We start from the raw sequence: 12,005 nt of genomic DNA on the forward strand, positions 1-12,005 counted from the left end.
ATAGAAATATGTTTGTAAGGTCTGGAAAAATATTATTTCAAAACTTATTTAAATTGTCAGTCTCTGTAAGATTTGGTGGAGAGTAAGATTTGTTGTGCTATTTTCTGTACTACCAGGGTACTTCTGGAGTACTGTAGATGCCTTAACAGAAAATTTCAGCAACTTTTCTCATCCATATAACACCTACAAAAAGACTGGCCCATTGGGTGATGAACATGAAACTTGTAACTTCACCACAATGAAATCAATTATTACAAAACAAATAATGTTTGATGATGAGGAAATGAAAAGAAAAAAATTTCCTGTCCAAAGAATGAATAAAATATTTGAACATTGCCACCTCTTTAAACATGCAAAGTTAAATGTTCTTATTGGGATTTTTTTTCTCTTGTAAAAATACAAGTTTACAAGTAAAAATTACAAGATTTAATAGTAAAAATGCACTTTTTATCATCATTCCCACAATAAGAAGTTTGTTTTTTTTTATTTCTAATTCAAACCCAAGGCTTCCCACATTTTGTGCCTTTGGCCTGAATGTCTCTGTAATTTCTTAGCTCCTGTTGTTTAAAGAAAATCGACTATGTGTTAGTAGGAAAAACAAAGGTCCTCTCAATTTCTTGCATCAGTCCCTTGCAATAGTTTGCTTATTCTCTTTTCTGTACAGCTGTCTTACACTGCAGGATTGGTTTTTAGCTAGTTTTAATAATCACAACTTCCCACTATATTCCTTCAAATCTTTCTCTGTACTTGGTGTTTTAAATATTATCCAAAAGCTGTAGGTCAATATGACCACAGAAATATTTTCACATCTAATTTCAGTGAGGTTCCATCTGTAGTGCTTTTTCTTACTGTGTGGGTTGTTTTTATTTTTCTCTGTCTTCTCTCTTTTGGCCATATTGGCTTTTTAAACTGCTCAGTTTATTGCTGGATTCTATGCATTCCATATCCTTTGGGCACACTTTAATCTCATTATACATGTTTCAGCTTCTCTCTGCTGTTTCCTCTCTGCTATTTTATTACACTCGATTGCACTCAACCTGCTGATATTTTTCCCCCTCAACTCTTATTCTGAAACCCAGTATTTTCATTTCCCCCCCTTGGCTTTACTCTAGATGTAATTTTACACTTAACTAGACTAAAATTACAGTGCAAAGCAGATTCAGTTACTTTACTTGTTCCATAAACTTTTATCTCAAATACTGTCTGGAACTAAAGAATACAGTACAGTAAGAAAACCACAGGAAACAAAACCACAAAAAAAATATTACATGACAAATGCATTAACCATTCAAACAGATCTAGAAATGATGGAAGATAAATTAAGAACTCCTGGAACAACCTTAAAGTATGCAAAATAAAGCATAAGACAAGTAGTGACGTAAAAATAACACAAAAGATACCAAACATAACACAGATAAATAATATTGAAGAGGTGAATGAGAACAGAGAAATGAGCCAGCTGGGACAGAATGATTGCCATAAGAAAAGAAAAATGTTGGTTAGCCTTGCTCACTGTCAGTATTGTTAGCTGCTTCCTTTTCCTTTTTCACGCAAATTGTCTTGTCTTACAGAATTATCTAAGATAGCCAAATGGGAATTTAAATTTCCAGGGAGCAGTTAAAGGGATTTGAAATTGAAATTAACTTTTTCTTGTATGCATTAGTCAGAGGTGGAGAAGACAGCTTCTTCATATGCCACATAAATATGACACTAGTCAGGTGGGACATAACCCTTATGGACCATTGCTCTTTTGTGTAATTTGCACTTTACAATTGACTATATCTAATTTTGGGCTTTTGCTTTCACACTTAGTAACACTATTACTATTTACATTTATATCAGCTATGTTGTGTCCTTGCATGTATTTTCTAAAAAACACTTTGACTAGAGCAAAATTGAGATTTATTATTGTAGAGTTTGACCATCACTAAATTCAACTGAAACAAAGGATTTGGGGTCATAAGAATTTCCCAAGGAGAAGATCACTGCTGTTTTCTTCAAACATCAGAAAAATTATGAAAGTAATTACAATTTATTTTAACTGGCTTGAGTATTCTATAGCATGCTTGCTCTCGTAATTTTTTTTTATTTTTTTGTTTTTTTATTCGTTTCTTCCCTTCCTTAGGAATCTGACATTATGTTTTAATTGAAGTCTTGGCTTCTCCCAGTCCCTTTGTAGCTAAACCTAGTCTGTTTATGACTGGGAGCGAATATTAAATAGGTTTATAGAAAATTGACTACATCAAGCTTTGAAAATATAAAACTTTATTTACCTGCTTTTTGATGTGCATTGAAAAGGCGAGCCTACCTGCTGTTTATTGCATTACCAACTTTTACTGTAACATGCAGCATATTTTGATTTACATAGAAACAATTTCCTTGAACAATTAGACTTTAAGTTTGTAATGCAAAAATTTTCCTGTTCATTGGCTTTAAGCACCATACCAAAACAAATAGTATCATTTCTGGTGGTTTGTCACTAGTGAAATAGAAAATCTGAAGTTATGCCAATGAAACAATTAACCTTATTCTGTACAGAAAGACTTATATTCCATATATTAAAAGGCTCTCTTTTACTTTTACTTTTACTAGAGTAAAGTACACTACTCCTATCTGTGCTTAGGGAAATTTGAGAGGCCTGGAATCAGAAAACTGTGTAGCTAGATACCTTCTATTCCCCAGAACTCCAGCTGGATTTGGAGTCTGGTTTTAGGAACAGGAATTTTTATTGTTTTCTTCATAACGCATTTGAAGGGAAATTAATTTTATATATTGCTATCTTGGCAAGAATCAGAATTCTCATTCAAAGTCTTTTTTCAAATTGGTAATCTTCAGAAAAAGAAATAAAACCAAAACCAAAGAACTTTTGTCCAGGTGGCAGCAAAACTAGAAGACCCTCAGAAGTGGGAGTTGTCTTCTAATGTATTGGGTCAGGTTTTGGTGTGGTAGAGATTACATTTAGAGAGGAGTCGATTGAGGTAATTTTGAAGGAAAATAGTAAGAAGGAGTAGGAAGAGTTTCATTCCCAAAACAGAAAATATTTGGTTATTTTTTGGTTTGTTATTTGGTTTTGTGTTTTGGTTTGGTTTGGTTTTTTGTTGTTTTTTGTTGTTGTAGTTGTTGTTTTTTATTTTTTTATTTAAGCACTTAGGTATGTCTACCTTCAAAAATAATTGAGGCAAGTATAAGAGCACAGTTTTGGTTACTTCGGGGGCCTTTTACCTCTGTGGTACTCTTTTCTCTAATGATATGGAGCAGGTCAGATTATTCCCAGTTTAATTATATTGGGTGATTTAGGAGACACAGTGATTGCTCTAGCACGCTATGGTTTGGCTAGGATGTCGTGCTGAGGAAGCCCATTTAAGTTGGAGAGAAATGTTGCTGATAAATAGTAATGAATTTAAAAGCACCAAATCAAGTGTGATGTTCTTAATGAAAATGGATTTTTATCAGATACAATGGGACCACCGTAGGAAATGCAGAAAAATAACTTTGAAATTGTGACATCTCTAAAAGCAGCCTAACACAGATTAATATTTAGACCTACTCTTAAGTCTCAGATACCACAGTCTGAAAGAATATCTAACTTTCCAAAATGTATTTGGTTCTGTGAAATTTTTTTCTCCACTTGTGCTGCTGAATGTCTTTTTCCAGATACTGATTTTAAAAGACTGATGAATTTAAAGACATTTAGGAACTTAGGCATGAAATTAATATCAGGAAAGTAAAGAAATAGAAACATAGAAATGGAATTGGTATGCTGCTAAAATGAAGGATTAAACCAGAGTAGTATGCTCATACATCAAACCAAACTGTAATATTGACTGGTTCTTACTTTTTGTCCCCACTTTCCAAGAATCAAAATGTTCTTAAATGAGCAACAAGATAGAGCTGTTGACACTCTAAAAGAACTTACTAATTATTCATGGATCCATAATGCCAAATGCAAGGTCCTACACCTGGGTCGGAGCAATCCCAGGCACAGCTACAGGTTGGACAAAGAAGAGATTCAGAGCAGCCCTGTGGAGAAGGACTTGGGGCTGTTGGTCAGTGAGAAACTGAACATGAGCCAGCAGTGTGCGCTTGCAGGCCAGAAACCAACAATATCCTTGGCTGTGTCAAAAGGAATGTAACCAGCAGGTCGAAGGAGGTGATCCTGCCCCTCTACTCTGCTCTTGCAAGACCTCACCTGAAGTACTGGGTGCAGTTCTGGTGTCCTCAACATAAAAAGGACATGGAGCTGCTGGAACAAGTCCAGAGGAGGGCCACGAGGATGACTGGGGACCTGGAGTACCTCTTGTATGAAGATGGGCTGAGAAACTTGGGACTGTTCAGCTTGGAGAAGAGAAGGCTGCGTGGAGACCTCGTAGCAGCCTTCCAGTATCTGAAGGGGGCCTATAGGGAAGCTGGGGAGGGACTATTCATTAGGCACTGTAGTGATAGGACAAGGGGGAATGGGTTAAAACTTCAACAGGGGAAGTTTAGATTGGATATAAGGAAGAAATTCTTTACTGCAAGGATGGTGAGGCACTGGAATGGGTTGCCCAGGAAGGTTTTGAATGCTCCGTCCCTGGCAGTGTTCAAGGCCAGGTTGGACGAGGCCTTGGGTGGCATGGTTTAGTGTGAGATGTCCCTGCCCATGACAGGAGGGCTGGAACTAGATGATCTTGAAGTCCTTTCCAACCCTAACTATTCTATGATTCTATGAGTCTATGATCATTCTTCCTGTCAAGATCTTGGTAATATGAAATTACCAAGAAAAAAATGTAAAATGGGCATTTATTTTTATGCTACAATTTGTTAAATCATAAAATTCCTTCAAACCTGCTAGTCAGTAAAGGAAGCAATTGTATTTGAAATATCAGCTTAGAATGATAATTACACTTAGCACTATCAAAAAGTCATATCAGATTATCCTGTCCTACATGTACAAGCTTAATTTAAAAAGGGAGTATGGAAGTTTCATAGTACAGAAAAAAATCATGGTCTTCAGCAATAACGCACAAACTAATACAGTATTCCTCTGACTTTTGTACTTGCTTATTGCTATGTTGGCTACAAATAATTACTGGAATAAATGTTTTGGTTTTTTTTTTGTGCTTGTAATATTCATATGCATGTTTCTCAGCCTCTCCCTCTCTGAATGTGTTCAGTTCTGACTATACAGTTCAATACCTGTAGACATTGCACTGAATTTTTTTTTATTACCATCCTACATATAAAAAGTGCTTTCACACTTTGCCATTTGACACAAATTGACTTAACAGCGGGAGCATTAAGATATAGCAACTGAAAACCTTAGTTCTGTATGTCAAATGCTACCTAAAAATCAGCATAACTGGCTCCATATGAATTGTGTATTACCATAAATAATATATAATTAACTTATATGAAATCACCATTTACCCCATGACTGTCCCTGTTTGTAGGAATATTTTCATGTGTTAGTGCCATAAAGTATTAGGAGGTTAAAAACATCTGAGCAGAATAAAAAATTATGAGCTCAGTTTAAGTGATGGTGACATGCAGACTAGAAGAGCTAATAACACTGGAATGCCTGATACCCTTTTTTAATACAGATTGGGCTGGTTTACAGTAAAAAATTCAATCTGATTTGTTTAGTTTACCTCATAACTTCAAAGAATGAACTTTTCCCTCTGATGTGGTCAACTGGTCTGACTTGTGCAGTATGCAAGAATATTTTTTTTGAAACTCCATTTTTTTCCTCATACAGCCTCCATAGCAGTGAGGTGCAAGATATTGCTAATCTAAAGGTTCAGTGTTTGAAGATGGCAAGTTACACTGAGAACTTCCACCCTATACACTGGTTTCATCAGAAATTTTCTATCATATATAATGCTACCTAATTTAGCTCTAATTGGATGAGTTTTGAAAAGAAGGGCCATATGGATGAATAATTTCCATTATTTTTTGCAGAAATTAAGCATATGTTGAGTGGAATGGCTCCCTTTTCTGTAGAAAAGTATAGACAATTCAGAGGACTTTATGCAACAATAGCTGTAAAGTAGCTCTTATTAACTATTATAAATGAACATACTTAAAATTAGTTTAGGTTTAGATTCTAAAAGTTTTAGGTAGCACTGTATTCCTAACAGGAAACACTGAAGGAAAACAGTCTTGAGATTGAAAAATTATGACTATTACTTCCTTATTTTTGCCATTTGGAGTCTTTTTGGTTTTTTAAACTTCAGTGCTGGCAAATTAGAGGATAAACTTTTTGGTGATTGAATTTTTCTTAATGAAGAATTTTTTTTTCCAGTAGGATCTGAGTGTTTGCCTGAATATCTAAGACTAGGAAAGGAAGAGAAAACTTTCAATATTCTTACTCAGTTTTACAAAACCACAAAGTTTTTAAGTGTCAAAAGTCAACTTCTGATCTTCTAAGTGAATTGCATGAGTATAGATGAGCACTAGTTCAAATTACACAATTCTTGTGAGAAGACCAAACAACACCAAAAATCTTAATATCAGTTTAACAAAGACATACATAATAATATAACTGGTATCGTTTGTTCCTAATCTGTAACCATGTATAGTCATCTTGATTTTTCTTTTGTCACATATCTAGTTAAAAGATAAAAAGCAATAAAGAAGTTATTCTTTCCGGTTATTCTTTCCAAGGAAGCTGTAAGTTATTGGATAGGGCTAACTTTAATAACAGACCCATGGAATATTTCATCTACTGGTAATGAAAATGAAAGCTCTACTTAGTAGTTATGCCAACTTTCAGCTTGCTGTACCTTTACCACACTTATATGTAAGTGACCTGTGTGTATAGAGAGTTGGAGTTAAAACAATAAAGAAAAAAAATAATTGAAACTTCACAAGTATATCAAAATATATTTACTTCATTGTCAGGCAGAGTCAAAAAATAAAAAAAGTGCAGCATATGTAAGGAACACATACTACAAAGCTTATGAAGACATATTTAAGGGTATTATATCCACATTCTTTAGTCAACTAATGAGATACAATCAGAGAAGTAAACCTGGAAGCCAAACTGAAACAAAAATTCTGTTTCAGTCTCTAGACCATAATTTAATTATGGCTGACCTCTTTTATCAAGACTCATGAGCTGGGCAAATTGCAAACTACAGTCTGTAGACTATAGTTTGGTGATTTGCCAGATTTATTTTGCATATCTATCATCTGTTACATTTCAAGACTGAGAAAGGGAAGGTACAACTCATTCACATTGGGATTTGGTCTCATTAGTGTTAGGTCAGTGATTGCAACTCTTTTTGGAAGGTATAGAATCATAATTTAGGTCAGAAGAAGCCTCCAGATATCATCTAGTCCAACCACCTGCTCAAAACAAGTCTAATTAGATGAATTTGCTCAGGGGCATGTTGAGTCAAAACTGGAACACCTCCAAGGAAAGATATTCCACAGCTTCCCTGGGCACCTGTTCCATTAGTTAACCAACTCTCAAGGTAAATGTTTCAACTTGCATCTGTTGCCTCTTCTCTTATCACTGTGCACCTCTGAGAAGAGCTTAACTGCATCTTTTCTATATTTTCCTATCAGGTAGTTGCAAACAGGAGTAATGTTTCCTCTGAGCCTTCTCTTTTCTAAGCTGAACACTCAGCTGTCTCAGTCTCTCCTTGCATGTCCTATCCTCCTAACTGAGGACTTCTGCTGGACTCACTGCTGTCAATACTCTTTTTGTACTGTGGAGCCCCAAACAGGACACATCTCATCACTCCAGACAATCTCTCACAAGTGACAAACATAGAGCAAAGATCACTTCCCCGGGTCTCTGTTGCTTAACTCTTACAGATACAGCCCAACACTCCCACAACCCCATCTCATTTTCCTCAGAGAAGGCTGCTTCTCTCAGTCAGCCTGTGCATGTGTTACACTGGGTCATTGCAAACCAGATGCAGAACTTCACAATTGCTCTTGTTGAATTTCATGAGATTCTCATCAGCTCATTTCTCTGACTTTCCTAGGTCCCTCTGAAAAGCAATACTCTCCTTCAGTGTGATGACTGCTCTCTTGATTTTGTGTTGTCCGTAAACCTGATATTCTGCTGTTCTGATTGATGAAGACATTAAACAGCACCGGACCCAATATTGATCCCTAAGAAGCCCCACTAGTTACTGTATGAAATCACAGTATCACAGTATGCTAGAGATTGGAAGGGACCTCAAAAGATCATCTAGTCCAATCCCCCTGCCAGAGCAGGAACACCTAGATAATGTTACACAGGAATGTGTCCAGGCGGGCTTTGAATGTCTCCAGGGAAGGAGACTCCACAACCTCCCTGGGCAGCCTGTTCCAGTGTTCTGTCACCGTCCAGACTTTGTATCAGTGATAACTCTTTTGAGTCTTTCAGCCCAGCTAGTTTTCCACCTATCAATCCAGCCCATATCTGACCAGTTTAGTGATAAAGGTTCTATGGGAGTATGCATGAAAGGCCTTGATAAAAATCAGGGTACATGGTACAAGGTACATCCACTGCGCACTTCTTGGTCACACTGCCATTCACTTCTTCAAAATAATGAAGTTAGGCATGTAAGATTTGCACTTAGTAAACCATTCTCACTGCTCCTAATCACCTTCCTGTCTCTTGTTTTAAGAAATAGCTTCTGAGAGCATTGCTCCCTAACCTTGCTAGGGAATAATGTGAGGCTGACCAGTGGCGCCCACATTCATCTTAGCTTTCCTTTTGCTACTGAGGAACTTAAAGAATCCATTCTTATTACCCTTTTCTTCTGTTGGTAGTCACAAATCCATCTGGCTTTTTCTCTACATGTGGGCAGTGTTTTTTTATTTCTTCCAAGTAACTTATCCCTGTTTTCACCTTTTGTGTAATTCCTTCTTGTGTTTAAGGTCAAGTCAGGAGCTCTATGTTAATCAGTGCTAGTCTTCAGTGCTCCTTCAGCTTTCTGCAAATCTGAATCTGCTCTTTTCAAGTCCAGGTTTGTAATTCTGTTGTAAATCTTGCTCACCACTCTTAGGATTGTAAACTTCAGAGTCTTGTAGTCATGGAAGCCAAGACTGCCCTTGACCTTTACATCTTCCAGCGTTTCTTGTTTGTGAGTAGATCCAACAAAATATCTAGTCTGTTTGTTGATCACCTGCATCACTCAACTTTTCCCTGTTGTACAGATGTAATATTTGAGCTAAGATGGTCCTGATGAACCCTAACAAGCCTTCTCACCACTACGCAGTAACCTAAATACACCTGGAGTTCAATCTCTGCAGGTGGACCAAGAGCCTTTCTGCTACTGGCAGAAGCCCAGCGCTTCTAGCCTGCCCTGAATGAACAACCCTTACAATAGGCTGGAATGGGCTGCAGGATACACGGGCAGCGTTTCCGACACCTTGTTGGTACTCTAATCAGACTCACTGAACTTCTTTGGAACTGTTCTATTTCTGCTTTTACCATTTAGAGATCAGATAATAAAACCAAACAGAGTTTCAACTTTATTAATTTATATAATGGCATTTTAACATGTTTAGTAGTATTCTCACCTCTTACACAACATGACACCTTCTTTGCTTTCTGACTGTTGTGTACTGAAATGACATTTTCATGAGCTATCCACAGTTACACTTGCATCTAAATTGTTTCAGCTCATTTTGAAAGCTGTGAATATGTATAAATCTGCTGTTTCTTAAAATCTTTCCTGGATGAAACTGACTCCAGCAAATGTGCTGGAGATTTTATTATCTCATTTTGTATTCATTTTCTCAGGTTACTCTAAATATACTATGTAAAATACATGCTAAAATGACAAGGATGCATAAAGGTACATGCTGTATGCAGAAAATGGAACTTGAGCATCACGGTATGTTTGTGATTGCATGGTATGCTGTTTGTTCATAAGTGGAAACAAAGAGAAAGCGAAGTGTCAGACAGAAGGTAATCTGGCCAACAAAATGTTTATTTTTTTTACCTAAGTCAGTTCTCAAAAGGCTTTTTGAACATACTGCTTCACAGCTGAGTGTCCCATTCCTTACACATTTCTACAGTGTATGAAAGATACCTTTTTATTAACATAAACAAAGGTATGTGAAGCACTACAAACAAACTTTTAAAATAATACAACTGAAAAGCATAAAAAGAAGTAAATTACTTCAGGAGATAATACATGTGATGAATATAAAATATATACTCTGCCCTCTATTGGTTTGTTCCTCTCCCCTTCCCACTTCATCACATACAGACACCACCTGCAGAACTTGGCAATTTCACATCATGTGCTCTAACTTTTGTGCATTACTTTCATGGCTTCTGTTAATTTTATTGCTTTGATTCACCTTAGTCAGTTTTCTCTCACATCAACTGCCTTTTGTGTTAGTATTTTTAAATTTAAGTAAACTGCTCACTCATACACACACCCCTTCCCCTCTTCCCTGAGTAGGAAGGGAAGGAGAATCAAAAGAAAGTAAAACCTGTGGGTTGAAACAAGAACAGTTTAATAACAAAAATAAAGTACAATATCATATGAATATTACTAAGGGGAATAACAAGAAGATATAAAACTTAGGGGGAAAAGGAAAATGAATAAATAAAGAATGAACAACTGTAAGACACAATAAAATTGCTCACCACCTGATAACCGATACCCAGCCCAACCCAAGCAGCGACTGGTCCCTTCCGGGTAAATCCCTCTAGTTTATATACTGGGCACAACTTTGTGCTGTGGCATGGAATACCCTTTTGGCTAGTTTGGGTCAGGTGTCCTTTCTCTGCTTCTTCCTGGCTTCTTGTGCTGGGTCACTGGCAGAGCATGAGACTGAAAAGTCTTTCATCAGAGTAAGTGCTGCTGAACAACAAAAACATCAGTGTGTTATCAGCATTGTTCTCAGACTGAAGCCAAAACACAGCACTGCACCAGCTACTAGGAGGAAAACTCACTCTATTCCAGGTGAAACCAGGATACAAATATTTTATAAAACATAAACTGGTGTACAGATGATATGATACTGGGAAAGAGAAAAAAAACACATATTGTGACGGTATGAAAAATATGCACTATTATATCATCTATTACAGTTTTTTCCCTTGCAGGCACTCTCTCTCCTCATAGTCTATTAAAGTATGGCAACTCATTTGCAAACGTTTTCCCTATTGTCAAGGTGATTTCCCAATATAGCATAATACCTCTACAAATTTTAAGTTTAAATAAATAAACAAGAACTCCAACGGAGATTGCAGCATGAAATTTAAACGCCCTACATTAGAAAAAGTAGCAAGAATGTCAGCACAGTTCTTTTAAATATATATTCTCTTTTCTCTGTCATACCCTTTATTGGTATTCTAAGGAACAGGAATTCTGAGAGAAGGATTGATGTTTTTTTTTATTGCTGACTTAACCCCAGCAACACCTCCAAGATGAACCACAGTACCACCATTCTCTTTTCTACTATAAGTATATAAATGCATCTTATGGCAGGACTAAAGGAATAGTGTTTGCACGAGGTCCGCCTTGGCAGGCAATCTGTGATATTCACTTATTTATTGTTATTTCTACAGTTTCTTTTAGTTTATTACTGTCATACAGCTGTCAATTAAAAAAAAAAAAATCTGATTTGATTTGTACAGTGATTAGCTGGAGCAATTTGGAAAAAATCCAGCATGTTGCTGAGAACATGTTAGGAGCAGTTTTGTCTGCAAGGCAAGTAAAGTTTTTTAACAGTGCAGATGTATGAGGTTTATTCATCAGTGTTTAGCATGCCAGGGTTTAGCTTTCTGCCCAAACAGTTTCTGGTCAAGAGAGCTTGGTGTTCTTACTTATCTGCTGTCATTACAGTTGCTATACCCAGGGATTAAATACCAGTGGTACAATGTTATGATAAAGAGGCAGAGTTTGGCAATTATGGATATAATTAAGAGTAGCAGGACAAAGCAGAGTTGTTACAGAAGTCATGGGCAATTGCACAAACAAAGCTGTGTTAAATCTACGATTTGCCTTGAGTGTGTCATTGTAATCGCCTCCTTAACTTATATTTGCTTTTTAAAAGTGTAAACT

Source organism: Pezoporus occidentalis, unplaced genomic scaffold (genome assembly GCF_034315485.1).
Source record: "Pezoporus occidentalis ecotype Australia unplaced genomic scaffold, CSIRO_AGI_Poc_V1 ctg1, whole genome shotgun sequence".
NCBI classification, from domain to species: Eukaryota; Metazoa; Chordata; class Aves; order Psittaciformes; family Psittacidae; genus Pezoporus; species Pezoporus occidentalis.